A 15,116-nucleotide genomic window follows, 5' to 3' on the forward strand; every position below is an offset into this window, starting at 1 on the left:
AACTCACCTTCCCTATGCACGGGCACTTTATGCTTACTGTTTACACATATCATTACTGATCATCACTCGTGCACTTTATATTATGTAGGTATTGGCACCTTTCAATGGACATACACTAGGATATCTGGGACGTGTGATGTCTTTCAGGTTATGTAGAACATGATCTCAAGGGTGTCCCGCTATACACATGTGCATCCGTTTATTTACTTGTTATGTATACTTGCAAATATGTACCCATTTATTTATTTATCTATTATGTACATAATATGTATGTTTATTCACTGATCTATTATATGTATGTCTGGGGAGTAAGATTCTAAATGCGGATTTATGCGACACATACCGCACTATATGTACAATGTATACTAGTCAACCCTTTTACCTTTTTTCAAACCCCTTCTATGTTTGACATCCACAGGCAACAGGCTTTTATTGTTCATTTGTTTGTCCATTTTAATTCACATGTACCTGTAGATATACATCACGGCGTCCTGTTGATGCGCCTAGGCGCGTGCGCCGCGTCGGCACATGGGGGAGTGCACAGTGACGGGACGCGTCTCCATGGCAGCGGCGACCCAATCATGTGATCAGGTCGGGCGCACCATGATGACGTATGCCCGGTGTGCAACCTCAGTGGACTGACACGTCACGTGGTGGGCGCATCTCCAAACAGACACGCCGGTTAGATGTATATAAAGGAGGGCACAACACACACACTTTACCTCCTGACGAAGCATCTGCGAAACGCGCGTTGGGGTGTACCTGCTCGGCCTTCCCTCTGACTGCCCTCTGCCTGCCGTTATTATGCCTGCGGGTAAGTGCAATATGCCAAGCTAAAAATTGTATACACCGGACGGTACCTCCGGGGTATTGAATTGGCTGGAATTGTATTGCTATTTACCCTCTTCTACCTCACTGGCCCTATTGTTGGGCATTGTTATTATTATTATCATCTATACTTGGCATGTCTTTACTTATGGGGCATTAGAAGGAGGGGGGCCGTTTTGGTACTCTGTGTGGTCCCATTTTTCACCTGGGACACCCTGTGCCCCTGGTATCTTTAAACACAAAAATTCTTTAACTCCCTTTTTGGGAGCTGTATATTTATATGTGTATGACTTGGAACATTAATAAAATACATCCATTGTTTTTTTAAAAAAAAAGATTTATCTAGCTTTTTTCTTTGGTATTGGCATTCTAAATAGTTGAGAGCTGTGTTGATGTACTCCAGACTAGGGCATAGTCGGTTTTGGCATCCCTACTGTAGAGCCTGTAGCCGACAGAAAAGTCAGCCCAGTTCTCCATGAACCCAAAACCCTCCTTCCTACACCAACTTTTGAGCCACTTATTTACCTCCCTGATCTCCCGTTGCCTTTCTGGTGTGGCACGTGGTACAGGTAGTATTTCGGAGAAAACTACATTTGAGTTCCGTGCCCTGAGCTTATGGCCTAAATCCCTGAAATCATTTTTAAGGACCGTCCACCTACCTCTTACTTTGTCATTAGTGCCAATGTGGACCATGACCGCTGGTTCCTCACCAGCCCCTCCAAGTAATCTGTCAGCCCGATCCGTAACATGCCGAACCCGAGCACCCGGCAAACAACACACTGTTCGGTATGCACGGTCTTTGTGACAGATTTCCCTGTGTGTTTCCCTAATAATCGAATCTCCCACTACCAGCACGTGTCTGACTTTGCCTGTGCTCCCATTACCCTTCTTACTGGAGCAGACATTCCCCTGGCTGCTAGCGGCCACTTCTTGCTGCAGCATTGCTACCCCAGAGCTGATATCCCCCTCATCCGCCAGCCTGGCAAACTTATTGGGGTGCACCAGATCAGGACTAGACTCCCTACAACTCTTCCCTCTACCCCGCCTTCTACATGTTACCCAACTAGCTGCCCCCTCACTCTGCACCTCCATACTTCCCTCCCCACACCCATCTTCCCCAGAGAGTTTGTGCTCCAGAAGCAGCAAACTTCCCTCCATATTGTTGATTGTCCGCAGCCTTGAAACTTGCTCATTTAGATCCAGAATCTGGGCTTCCAGATGAGCAATTTTCACACATCCCACACAGCAGTATTCCCACTCGAACGGCTGTTCAAGGAAAGCATACATGGCACAGGATGTACACTGTGTAGCAATGCCACTTACGGAGTCTATTGTTCTAATGGGGATTACAATAGAAATATGCACGGAGAGAAGAATTTACAGTCAAAGTAACACAAAATACAGCAGTTACCTGCTAAAGTCCCTCAAACTTAAGTCCCTTAATCCTAAATCCCACTTTGGACACTGCACACACTTCGGATCAATGCACACTCGTCACCAAGCTCACACACTCGCTTTTCTGATGCTATTTTTAAAGGTTATGTGCCACAAAACTCTGCTGAGCTCACTGCAACAAGATCTGGCTGCAAACCACCAAACAAACTGACCACAGAAGTATATAAAGGCTGCTAATTAGATAGCCACACCCCACTATTAATTAGGCAGCACCTGTGACTATACTGTCTAGATAACCCCCTACACAATATACAGATTATGCAAGTAAAATACCTTCAGATCTACATGGTTGAAATAAAACTCACACAATGAATATCAGGAAATAAAAATGTAGATGCACTTATCTATTTGTTGCTGGATCCAAAAAGTACTCCTTCCTTAGGACACTGCACTCACTTCGGATCAATGCACACTCGCCACTAAGCTCACAGGTTATGTGCCACAAAACTCTGCTGAGCTCACTGCAACAAGATCTGGCTGCACTTCATAGTGACGGTATTTAATATTCCATGCCGTGGGAAGTGAGGAAAAAATTCCAAATGCAGTGAAAATGGTGGAAAAAAAAAACGCAATTGTGGGGTTTTCTTGTGGGCTTGAATTTTAAAGCTTTCACTGTGCGCCACAAATGACATGTCTACTTTACTCTTTGGGTCGTTGCGATTATGGGGATACCAAATTTGTATAGGTTAAAAAAAAAAAATGTAAACCTCCTGTACAAAAATATATTTTTTTTATTTTGCCATCTTCTGGCGCCAATAACTTTTTCATAATTTGCTGTACAAAGCTGTGGGTGGAATAATTTTTTGCGACTTTTGATGACATTTTCATTGCCATCTTTTTTTAAAACTGTGCGACCTTTTGATCACTTTTCATACTTTTCAAACATTTTCAAAATGGCAAAAAAGTGTCTTTTTCGACTTTGGCCGCTATTTTCCGTTATTATATTTTGATAGATCGAGCATTTACGGACGCGGCGATACTTCATGTGTTTATGATTTTTACTGTTTATTAATATTTATATCAATTCTAGGGAAAGGGGAGAGATTTAATAGGTTGTCTGATCGATCCTATCATATACTGCCATACTACAGTAGCTGATAGCACATTGTAATGAAGTGGTTAAAACGAGACAGCCTCGGGAAGACCCGAGGCTATCATGGCAACGGATCGCTGCTCCCCGATTACGTCACAGGGAGCGACTATTCGCTGCAAGATGCTAGCACCGATCGCAGATGTTACCGGTAAGTCTTTGCTGCTATGTGCAGCAAAGACTTACCGGCTATGGAGAGGGCTCAGCCTCAGTAAGGGGTTAAACATGAATTGGCCGTTCAAAGAAAACAGTTGAATCATTACTGGCAAGGTAACAAATCAGGGGCACTACTAGCAATTAAATAGAAAAATAAAAATATCACATCCTCAGAAAACAATAAAATAATGGACCCACAAGGTATAGCGAACGAATTCCATAAATAATACTCTTCACTCTATAGCCTCCATAATGACCCTTCATCCCCTCAACCAACTATGGATGATATAAAAGCCTTTTATAAAAAGGCAAAGATTTAAAGATAACCACCAAACCGCAGAAATAAAAAAATCAATATTAAAGGGGTATTTCCACGAAGACAAGTTTCTTATATGTACTCAGAATAAGAAAATAACACACATTCTCTAATTTTAATTACGGTAACAAAAATACAGAACTTCACAGATAAGTCCAACCTGTCTCTATCAGTCCTGGTGGACACAATTTCAGTTGCCTCTAGACATGACCCTGTAACTTCTGACTTGGGGTCGGCCGCCTTCTTGGATTTCTGTGTGAGATTGTGCAAATGAGATTTCTGTGTCTTTCTTCTCTGTGCCTGTAGCCATGCCCCCTGCAAGGAGCTCAGAGAAACTCACTAACAACCTGCCAGAAAACAAAGAATGAGCAGATAGAAACTACAAGGAGATACGTGATCTGGGGGAAGGGGGTGGCAGGCACATATCTGTAGCAGGCTGATAGTGTTACAGTATAAAAGTATCAGTTTCTGTCTGTCATGTCTCTCTGTAATCTAATGCATCTCATCTGTCTCATCTCTTTCTTTCTATGAGTCAGTGTGTTAGTACAATGTCAGAAGCCATATGAAAGTATATATACACTTGTACCCTGATAATGTAACCACATTGTCACCTCACAAAACTAGATAAAAAGGCCCAAACCCTGGAATCTTACACTGACCATCACCGAAAGATAAAAGCCAAAACAACTAGGGTATTGAGATGTGAAAATTTTCTTTCATGGGCAAACCCCTTTAACTAAATCATTATACAGAAGAGGAAACCAACAAGGTATTTTTTGCATTCAAACTCAAATCACGTGGCCCTGACAGGCTTCCTAACATTTTCTTTAGAAAATTCCAAAACCAGCTCATTCCATATATGAGTCTTCAAACGGTAAACACAACAAGGCAATTCATTAATATAATTTCCAAAGCAGAAGTGAATTGGACGCCTTCTCTGCTCCAAACTTTGAATGTAGAGAACACAGTCAATGGATTTGGAGCTTCCCCACAATTCATTAATATAAGCACTATACAACAACCCAACAGCAACCTAGTGTACATCCTGATCAGTCTCCAACTATTTTAAAATATCTAACTTGGGGAGGTGGATAGCAGCCAACATGGCTGGACGTGAATAACTGAGCTCCATGCTAACCCCTAATATCCTGCTAATAATTTGGTGCCGTCAAGGCCAAAACCTGTCCTGGAACAGCACCCGAGTAGTTCACAGTGAGCTGGAAACACCTGAGTAGTTCACAGAGTAGATATCTGCAACAAAAGGGAAGACCGGACCTATGGGCGAAGGCCTGTACACGCAGAGCCGCATGGGTTGGAGTGGGAGCGAACTTCCGGAACCCCTGCCCCTGTCAGAGACTGGCCTGATACTAGTTATAGTGTGGATTGATGCAGCAAACCTCGAACTACACTGTGAGGTAATCCACCTCTTGTTCCATTCTGCCAGACGGCCATAGATAATATCCCACGGTCGGGACCTGGCACAGCATGGGCACTCCGGAGACTAGCTCCTGCAGCAGGCCCCACGGAGATAGACATCAAAAGGTTTTAAGTTGAGCTGCAGGGGCAAACGTCTGCCCAATTGCAGGGTAGGGCATAGCACCCTCAGACCCCATCCCCAGCCAGCTACCAACAGCCACAAACACCTGCCTGATTGGAGTGTTAGGACAAACTAAAGGGAGCAGTATTATAACTAGTTATATCACACCTCCAACCTAGATATATAACATGAGGCACCCTAAGACAAAACGGGGCTGACAATCTACATGAATTTGCCAGTACAGAGCAGGGAGGTACGCCACACACTCCATAGCTGCAACAAACGGTACTGACCAGAAGCAAACAGGAATCATGCGGTCCATCCAAGACTGGAGAAGACTCCACCCTGAAACAGGTAACATCACAAGTCCTGGATGCATTAGATGCATGCAAAAGCTCCCTCACAGGCAAATTAGAGGAGGTATGAGTCGATGTCAGTCTCCTCAGACAAGATCTGCAAAATCTTAGAGACTGCAAGTTGACCGCACTGCCAATGTTCCCAGATCACTTTCCACTTTACCGTGAGATTCTAAAGCCTTGAAAAAAAAGAAATTATCTTGAAAATCGTCTGAGACTAAATGTAATTAGAATTATAGGCCGCCGCTCACCTGGGGAATGTGCTGAGAAATGGATAAAGGACTTGTTCCCAGATGCTCACTTCTCTACACTGCTAAGGGTGCACAGAGACCCTGCAAGAGTGCCCCATCTGGGAGCCTCTCCGAGACCACTACTTGCGTGATTCCTGAGCTGTTGAGACCAAGATCTGATACTTCCGCAGACTAGTAGGAACCTGGATATCACAGTGGACAACACCAGAGTGTCTATTTTCCTGGACTTTTCCCCTCAAACTACAAAAGACGAGAGCTACGTTCCCAGATGTAAAGCGCACACAGAGACAATAACCTTTCCCATTCTATGGCTTACTTGGCATGTCTGCAGGTATTAGATGGCGACAGAGCAATATTTTTTGTGACTTGGAGTGAGGCCAACGAATGGCTGCGCCCTGCGCAGAGAATCTCTTGCCCTCTGATAAGAGGAGGACCACTCCTCTGGACTATTAAAAATCCACTATTGAGCATGTTGGGTAGGGGGTGGCCTAGGGCTTTAGAATATTAATATAGGAGATGAATAGTCTCCCTTGCAAAGATAACTTTGAAACTTGTCTATCACGGCCTGACAGGTCTAATACCTTGGGCATTGAAGTATATTGATGCACAAGTTTGAGGTCTGTTGACAGGATTGTATACTACGCCAAATAAATGGCTAATGGTATTTAATCACATTGAAGGGGTATTCCCACGTAGACAAGTTTCTTATATGTACTCAGGATGACAAAATAACACATTCTCTAATTCACTGTTATTAACAAAAATGCAGCATTTCACAGATATCTGTGAACTTGTCTATCAGTTCTGCTGTACACAATTTCAGTTTCCCCTAGACAAGACCCAGTAACTTCTGACTTTGGGTCGGGCACTATCTTGGATGAGATTGTGCTGCTGAGATTACTGTCTGTCTCTGCTATGCCTGTAGCCCCGTTCCCTGCACGGAGCTCTCACTGCTGCACACTGAGACACAGACACTTACTCCCGTGAGCAGAGAAAGAGGCTGCAACCAACAAGCTACAAGGAGATAACAGGAACATATGTGTGAGATGTGGCAGAGCTCAGTGTGTGACAGTGTAAAAGCCTCTATCAGCCTCTGTGTAATCCAATGCATCTCTGATCGGTCTCATAACTCTATGTGTCAGTGTGTTAATACAATATCAGAAGCCAGATAAAAGAGTATATAAACCCTGTACCCTGATAATCTAACCACATTGTCACCCCACAGAACTAGATGGATAACACAGTAATGTGTCTGCTCAGAGAGGCCCCTTTAAAAGGGAACCTACCACCACATATCTACCTATAAAGGCAGATCGGGTGGTATGTGGATCTATAGGACGTGAGGATAACCCTTTTAAGGGCTAATCCTCACATCCCCAATATCTTTTGATAACTTTTATTTGGCTAATATGTAAATTTTCTAAAGCGGCTACTGGGGCGTGGAGTAGCTTCAGCTGACGCTACATGGCGTAGCCTCTTTATTCCTCCTACTAGAAATCTTCACCGCACAGCTCCTCATAGCTGCACACCCTCGTCCGAAAAACCTGCCATCTGCGAATGCGCAGAACAGCAGGCCTGCGGTTGGGCATTCACTGCCGGAGCCACTGCATACATATTAGCCAAATAAAAGTTATCAAAAGATTGTGGGGACGTAAGGATTAGCCCTTAAAAGGGCTATCCTCACGTCCTATAGATCCACCTACCACCTGATCTACCTTTATAGGTAGATATATGGTGGTAGGTTCCCTTTAAGCACCAGAACCCCCACATTATATGTCTGCAAAAAACTCACTTAATCCCTTTCAAGACACACATACTGCACAAACCCTGGATTCAATGGGGCTTACACTCCTGTTTAAATGTGGCTTCGAGGGGAGTCTCCCTACTACTACACAGGTCAGTGCGCTGGTAAGTGAAAGTGCAATTGTCCGATGATGAAGGTAGATATGCGTTTGTACTTTCACATATATATGGTATCCCGTATAATGTAATGGCAATTTATGTTCCGTCCCCATAGACATTGCAAGTTAAGCGACAGGCGGCCCCCTGGAATGCCAATCTCTAGAACACCTGTATATAACAGACCCCACAGATGCAAACAGAGCCAACTGGTAACAAACTGGTCAGCTATACCTACATGTCTTAAAAGAGAAAGCGGAAAACAAAATATTTTTCTATTAGCAGTCTGCTTTTGAACTACGAAACTAGTAGCTAAGCTGCTTGCACACATATTACGACAGCACACCCTGTCACCCCCTATCCTTGAAGTATGGGCTGAGTATAACTGCCCTCTAAAAACGCATTGAGAAATTCTGGCTAGGTTTCTGGAATGCTACACAGACCTCTACAATACCAAGTTGGACAGGATGGGCGAGGACATTGGACATGGGCAATATCTAGACGACATACAAATCCCCTCCTTGAAACTAAAACAGATAGCCCTGTTAGAAAAGCCCTTAACCCTGGAAGAGGTGGAGGAGGTGATAGAACTATTGAACAATAATAAGTCACCAAGCCCAGATGGGCTACCGAAAGAGATTTATGCCAAGTATAAGAATCTTTAACTTCCACATATATTGGATATGTACACCCTGCCTCCTTCCCTATACGAAGCTCCTGTGGTGATAATCTTAAAGCCGGGCAAGGACTCCACAGACTGAGGCTCATACTCTCCTATAGCGTTACCTAACAACAATTATAAATTACTCACCAAAATAATGGCATCCAGACTGAACACAGTAAGTCTTTCCTTGATCCACCTGGATCAATGCAGCTTTATGCCTGGGAAATCCACCTCTGACAATATACGCCAGGTACAGGTAATAGCACAAATAGGACAACTGTCTGGGAGAGATTGGGCATTGGCTTCCTTAGATACATCCAAGGGGCGTTTGACGCCATTGAGTGGGTATTCCTCAGACAAGGTTTGCAGAGGTTCAAATTTGGCCCAAGATTTAGTATTTGGAAAGAGATCCAGGGACCAGAGAGATCCGCGTAGGTTTATATGTAAATTACATGGTTCTTTTTCTAGCAAACACTTTCACCTCACTGCCCCAAACAATCTCTCTCATTATGGAATATGTAGTCTTCTCCAGTCTATTACTTAACTGGTCTAAATCTGTGTTCATGCCACTTGGAGCCTCCCCTTGGACATGACCTGACCACATAGAGAGACTAAAAGTGGTTACATAACTTAAATACCTGGGAAATGTTATATCTAAGACATACCAAAACTCAAGTGGACTGGTGACATATGCTAGAGATAAGTATAAGGCCTGGAAAATACTGCCTTTATCAGTGGCGGGGAGAATCAATTTAGTAAAACTTATTATTCCCTTATTCTTCAGCATACCTCGGCCCCTGACCCCAAAAAAATTATTTAAGAAACTACTCTCCAATGGGAGTGTTTGTGTGGGGGACATCTAGAGCCAAGCTCAGTCGCTCCACGTTACAGTGCCCCAAAGAGGAGGTGGGTATGGCCTTACCCAACTTTTACCGTTATAACATTGCTGGACAACTCAAATACCTGGGTTACAGACCAAAGGCTGCCTAACGCAGAGAAGCATCTCCTGCACCACAATGGATTGTCCTCTTTATGGCCAGAGCTAGTTCCCCACCCTTTCCAATTTTTCCAAAAGCCCGGCTTGTGACCAAAAACCTTTCTGTCCACCAAGGCTAAGACAAATAATAAAATGTAACCTTTATTATTATTTCCGTAGAGTACAGTTTATGTGTTAAAAACACAAGCAGGCAGTGTCCAAACTCATAAGTATTCAGGGGTTCAGGGATACTATCCTTTATACAAGAAAGTGATATAATCAAGGGGGTTTGATCAGTTCCCCCTGCTTGACAGGCACACATTGTGAAAGGAGACTTGTGGATAGAATTGACCCTATTAGTCCCGGTAGGTAAGCGGAGTCTTGAGTGCTTATCTTTCTCTAAAGGTCCCTAGAGTATTTCCACTCTCATAGTCCCTAAGGCAGTGATGGCGAACCTTTTACAGCCTGAGTGCCCAAATTTTAACCAAAAGCCACTTAAGCAGTAATTTATTTCTCCTTGTTCTTTGACAACTTTAAATCGTTCAGCCTCCTAAAAACACCAACGCAGTTGAAAGGAGGAGGGCAAATTCGCCTATCATTGTAGGAAGATTCTTTGAGTCCTGTCTGATGAACTTCATGCTGGGGTGATGGCCTGGGTGCCCACAGAGAGGGCTCCGAGTGCCGCCTCTGGCACCAGAGCCATAGGTTCGCCACCTCTGCCCTAAGGGTTCATTTTAGTTATGGAACACTGTCTGCTGCTCATCAAAATTTTTACACGAATCAACTAGACCCACCCGACATGATTCGCCTCAACTGGCGTCATCAGGGGTTTAGGGCTGCAGTCGGATGCATAATGTAATTTTTACGTACACCCTTTCTGTAAAATTCTTGTACCAAATGTATTATTTGGGCACTATTTTATTTTATTTCTCTGTGGCTGACCCCTCCCCCAGAGACGTCTGTTTCTGCCCGTTGTATGGACATTTTTTGCCCTTCCTTTGGCGACCTTGACAGGCGTCTCTGCACATGCACGGGCATTGGCGGCTTTGCCGTGCGGCAGATTGGACGCACAGGATCCCTCACTTATGCGCGCATCCTTACACGGGCTTGCTTTGGCCGGTGTATACACGCATGAGCACACTCGGCTCCGCCCTCAGCTCTTTTCAGCGACCATTCATGATTGGCTGGTGTTGTGACGGAGTGGGGCGCAGGTATATCAGTACATGGCCACCTATGAGGTCTCGTTTTATTTTTCGCATTTTTGTACACTAATAGGTGGTCGCTAGGCTCATCTATGTATACGTTCCTTTTTTTCCCAGATGGGGACCATGCACAGAAGAACTTGCTTGAAAGCAACAATTTTCTATTTTTCATTGTATGGACTTTAGGATCTGAGTAAAAGTTATGTTTTAAATCACTTCTTTGTATTTTTGTATTTTGCTACGCAAGTTGGCTAAATAAGTGTGGCAGGCAACAATGAAAATAACAGAATTTACAGACATCATAGCAGAAACCCACTAAGGCATATGATCCTACCTTGCTACACCTGCAGACACTAAAGGCCTCGGCCCTATGAAATAATAAGGGAGTAAGAACTTTGGCATTTGTTTATAGTGCAGATATTCTACAGTCATTCCAGGAATTACAACTGAAATTTTATCTGGGACAAAGCTTTTTCTTTAGATTCTTACAGCTACGACATGCCCTTGAGGCCCAGGTCCCCTCTCCCCGGAGGGATCTCCTCATACCCTTTAATTGGTTTATGTAAAACACAATGCCCCAGGGGCCGTATATACGTCCTCCATACGGCAGTGTGAATGTAGCCTAATACTGTATTTGGAAGAGTCTATGAAGCTTGTGGAGGGGTTAATGCGATCTCTGTTCTTACTGGAAAACCTATTTTTGCCCTTCGATACTAAGCCCCGAATTCCCCAACCCCCAAATACACAATGGAACTATTTGGTATGCAAGAATTCTCTTTATTTTACCAGAACCGAGTATGTGTTGTATACATAATTGGAGGAAGGCAATGTATAGCAAACCAGCATTGTATATGTAAACAATACTCTGTACCATTAGCACTAATAAAATGAGTAAAAAAAAAAAAAAAAAAAAAAAAAAAACACAGATGTCCCCTGTCACCACTAATATTTGCACTTATATCTCCCCATATTACAGGTATACAGATCACAGATGACAGAATCAGTATTTTTGCTCATCATCTGTCTAACTTCTGAAGAAAACTCTCTAACCCAGCTAGCCAAAAATTATTTAAGAGTTTAGTTCAGTAAGATATTATAAACTTAGTGAATCCAAGTCATCCTAAACATGGACATCTCCCAAACCATTCAGGAACTCTTAGAGGTAAAATTTCCTTATATTTGGGCCTATGGGAAAATAACATACTTAGAAATAACCCTAACTTCCCCAGAACAAAAAAGCACACAAACCAATTAAAACTCATTAAACCCTTCCCGCCGCAGCCCTTTTTGGTTTTTGCGTTTTCATTTTTCACTCCCCACCTTCAAAAATCTATAACTTTTCTAGTTTTCAGTGTACAGAGCTGTGTTATGGCTTATTTTCTGCGTAACAAATTACACTTCAAAATGGTGGTATTTAATATTCCAAGCCGTGTACTGGGAAGTGGAAAAAAAATTCCAAATACAGTGAAATTGGTAAAAAAAAAAATGCATTTGTGCTGTATTCTTGTGGGCTTGGATTTTACGGATTTCACTGTACACCCCAAATGACAGGTCTGCTTTATTCTTTGGGTGGATACGATTACAGGGATAACAAATTTGTATAGGTTTTATAATGTTTTCATACATTTAAAAAAATATTTTAGCTTTGCCGGTGGCTATCAGCGGGAAAACACTCGCGACCCGCGATACTACATCACATGTCGGTAAGGGGTTAATAGAACTAGAAAAAGACATACATTCCTTTTCTAATTATCCAATTTCCTGTTTAGGTAGAATACCAGCTACTAAAATGATACTTGTACCAAAATTTTTTATTTTTTTCTTCTTTTTTAAGCATACTATCAAGCTACCTTGCTAGATCATGTCAAAGCATGGTGGGATAACAAGACTTTCAGACAATGGGTAAAATTCTAATCTGATCTACTAAACCAAACAAACCTACATTAGAACATGAAGGAAAGCTTCCCTTCCATATGGAAGCAGGAACTGAACAAAGTGTTTAAAATATCTACATGGGAACATGCATTCTCACTTACTGCCACCTCATCAAAAAGTGACCTAAAATGACAGCAAGAAATTAATGTATAGGTGGTATTTAACCCCATACAGACTCAAAAAGTTACCCACAATCATCGGACATATGATGAAAATGCAAGGAAGAAACTGTCTCTCTACTACATATTTGGTTGCACTGCAAATTAATTCAACCTTTATAGAACTCAATCTGGGATTTAGCATTGTTTAAACCTGACTCGGATCTTTAGGCCGGAGCCCCGGATCTCCCCGCTGCCCGGGCATCCTCCCCTCTCTCATAACGATCTGTGTCCTCAGGACACTGATCTTGATGAGAACGAGTGCAATACTTTCCCCTGCAGGTCATAGCCTCCAGGAGAATAAGACTGCCGGAGGCTGAAAATCCTGTGATGATGTCATGATCACTTGACCGGCCGGGGAAGCCTGTGCACAGAGCAGCACCAGTGAGATGAGAGGGAAACATAATAGGGACTCTAAGGTAAAGAGGAGAACATGAGGAGGGGGTGCTGTGTGGGTCCATTACTTACTGGCAGGGGTGGGAATGTGTGGGTCCATTACTTACTGGCAGGGGTGGGAATGTGTGGGTCCATTACTTACTGGCAGGGGTGGGAATGTGTGGGTCCATTACTTACTGGCAGGGGTGGGAATGTGTGGGCACATTACTTAGTGGGTGGGAATGTGTGGGCACATTACTTAGTGGAGGGGCTGTGTGGGCACATTACTTAGTGGAGGGGCTGTGTGGGCACATTACTTAGTGGAGGGGCTGTGTGGGCACATTACTTAGTGGAGGGGCTGTGTGGGCACCTTACTTACTGGGGGGCTGTGTGGGAGACTTTACTCGGGGGAACTGTGTGGGGCACACGTGACACTACTATAGGACAAGCCTTTGTTTGCTCTCATATGTTTTCCAGTGAAACACATGTGATCGGTAATGAGCACCTGGTGTTGTTTCAATCCAAGACAAACGTGTGAAAGCAGCCTTACAGTATTTGGGGGAGAATATTAGGGGCAGCAGCAGGATAACACTGTAAGAGACAATGAGGAACAGATGCGGTGATGCCTAATGGAGAAGATAAAGAACACGTCGCCTGCAGTCACTGGATGTAAGGATAGGGATTTCTCCTGTGGCTTCTGTAGCTGTACAGAACCTCAGTAAAGTTTTTATTGGCACAACCAAATGTGAGGGGGTTATGTACATTAATGGGCATTACTGTAAGTGCGATACAAGTGCATTGGGCCCCAGGTCTTTAACCAACCTAGCAACGCCCCTGCCTCTTCCCTTTCCCACGCTCAGGAAAATTTGAATACAGTAATCATCAATTAAAAAATGGAATCATCAATTAAAAAACTGTTCTGACCTCCCAGTATCTTTGCACCAAGCTCATGACTTTCACCTTAAATTCAGACAGAAGGATTATCCAGCATTTCAGGCTGCACTATAACCATGTTTAATAATGGTGCAAGTAAGGCTAGGAAACTATGCCCTCCTTCACCCCTCCCTGGACTATGATACCTCACCTGCTCCCTTGACTAAGTGGCAGTTGGATGACCCGTCTATCGACCCAATCACTGTTCCTGAATGTCATTGTAAGTGCCTGTAGATCTCTGCCTTCGCCGCCCTTCCAGGAGATGTACCTCCAGAAGCGGCATCGCTCCTACATCACTCCAACTAGAGAGTTTCATATGGGTATATACAACACAACAACATGCTGGAGATGTTATGAGGAAGGAGCCAGGCTATCACAGTATGTTGGCATGTTCAGTTATCCAGCCTTTCTGGTACACAATTATAGCCTTTACAACTAAATATCTTACAAATCATATCCCTAGGGACCCTCTGTGGGCAGTCTTTGGGTATGTAGATACTGAAACACAACGTTGTACCAGAGGGTGCCAGAGATTACTGATAGCAGTAACAGCAGCGGGTTGTAAAAGCATCCTCCAAACCTGGCTCAGCCCCACAGCTCCCCCTTTCCGTATGTTTCTAGATAAGCTCACATACATATTGCGTATGGACTGGATTGAGGCCTCCCTGGGTAGGGAAAAGCGAGTACAGTCTTTTTTCACCACTTGGGAAAGCTTGATCAGTGTGCTGTCACCAGAGATGAGGCGAGATATCAGAAATTGCTTTGTGAACACAGTGTGGTACCAGGAACGACAACTTGTGGGAGATGTTCCTGTGGAACTTGATTGATGGGGTTAGGAATGGTAGTAGTGGTTACTAGCAAATAAATGTGGTAACATTTTATAATACATCATGCTTGGGCTAGGGAAGGGGGGTGTAACCCCTAGGGATGAGAAGATGACAGTGTCATGATTCTTTGGTTTCATTGTGTTTTAACTATACTGTGT

At 43.5% G+C, this 15,116-nt stretch overlaps 1 protein-coding gene across 9 annotated transcripts in view; it reads right to left on the reverse strand.

The window, feature by feature from the left end:
• The window catches only part of MTRR (5-methyltetrahydrofolate-homocysteine methyltransferase reductase), a 517,819-nt gene that overhangs the window by 386,477 nt on the left and 116,226 nt on the right, over positions 1 to 15,116 (reverse strand). The gene's annotated exons all lie outside the window — the stretch shown is intronic.

The sequence above is a fragment of the Engystomops pustulosus genome, chromosome 5 (genome assembly GCF_040894005.1).
Source record: "Engystomops pustulosus chromosome 5, aEngPut4.maternal, whole genome shotgun sequence".
NCBI lineage: Eukaryota > Metazoa > Chordata > Amphibia > Anura > Leptodactylidae > Engystomops > Engystomops pustulosus.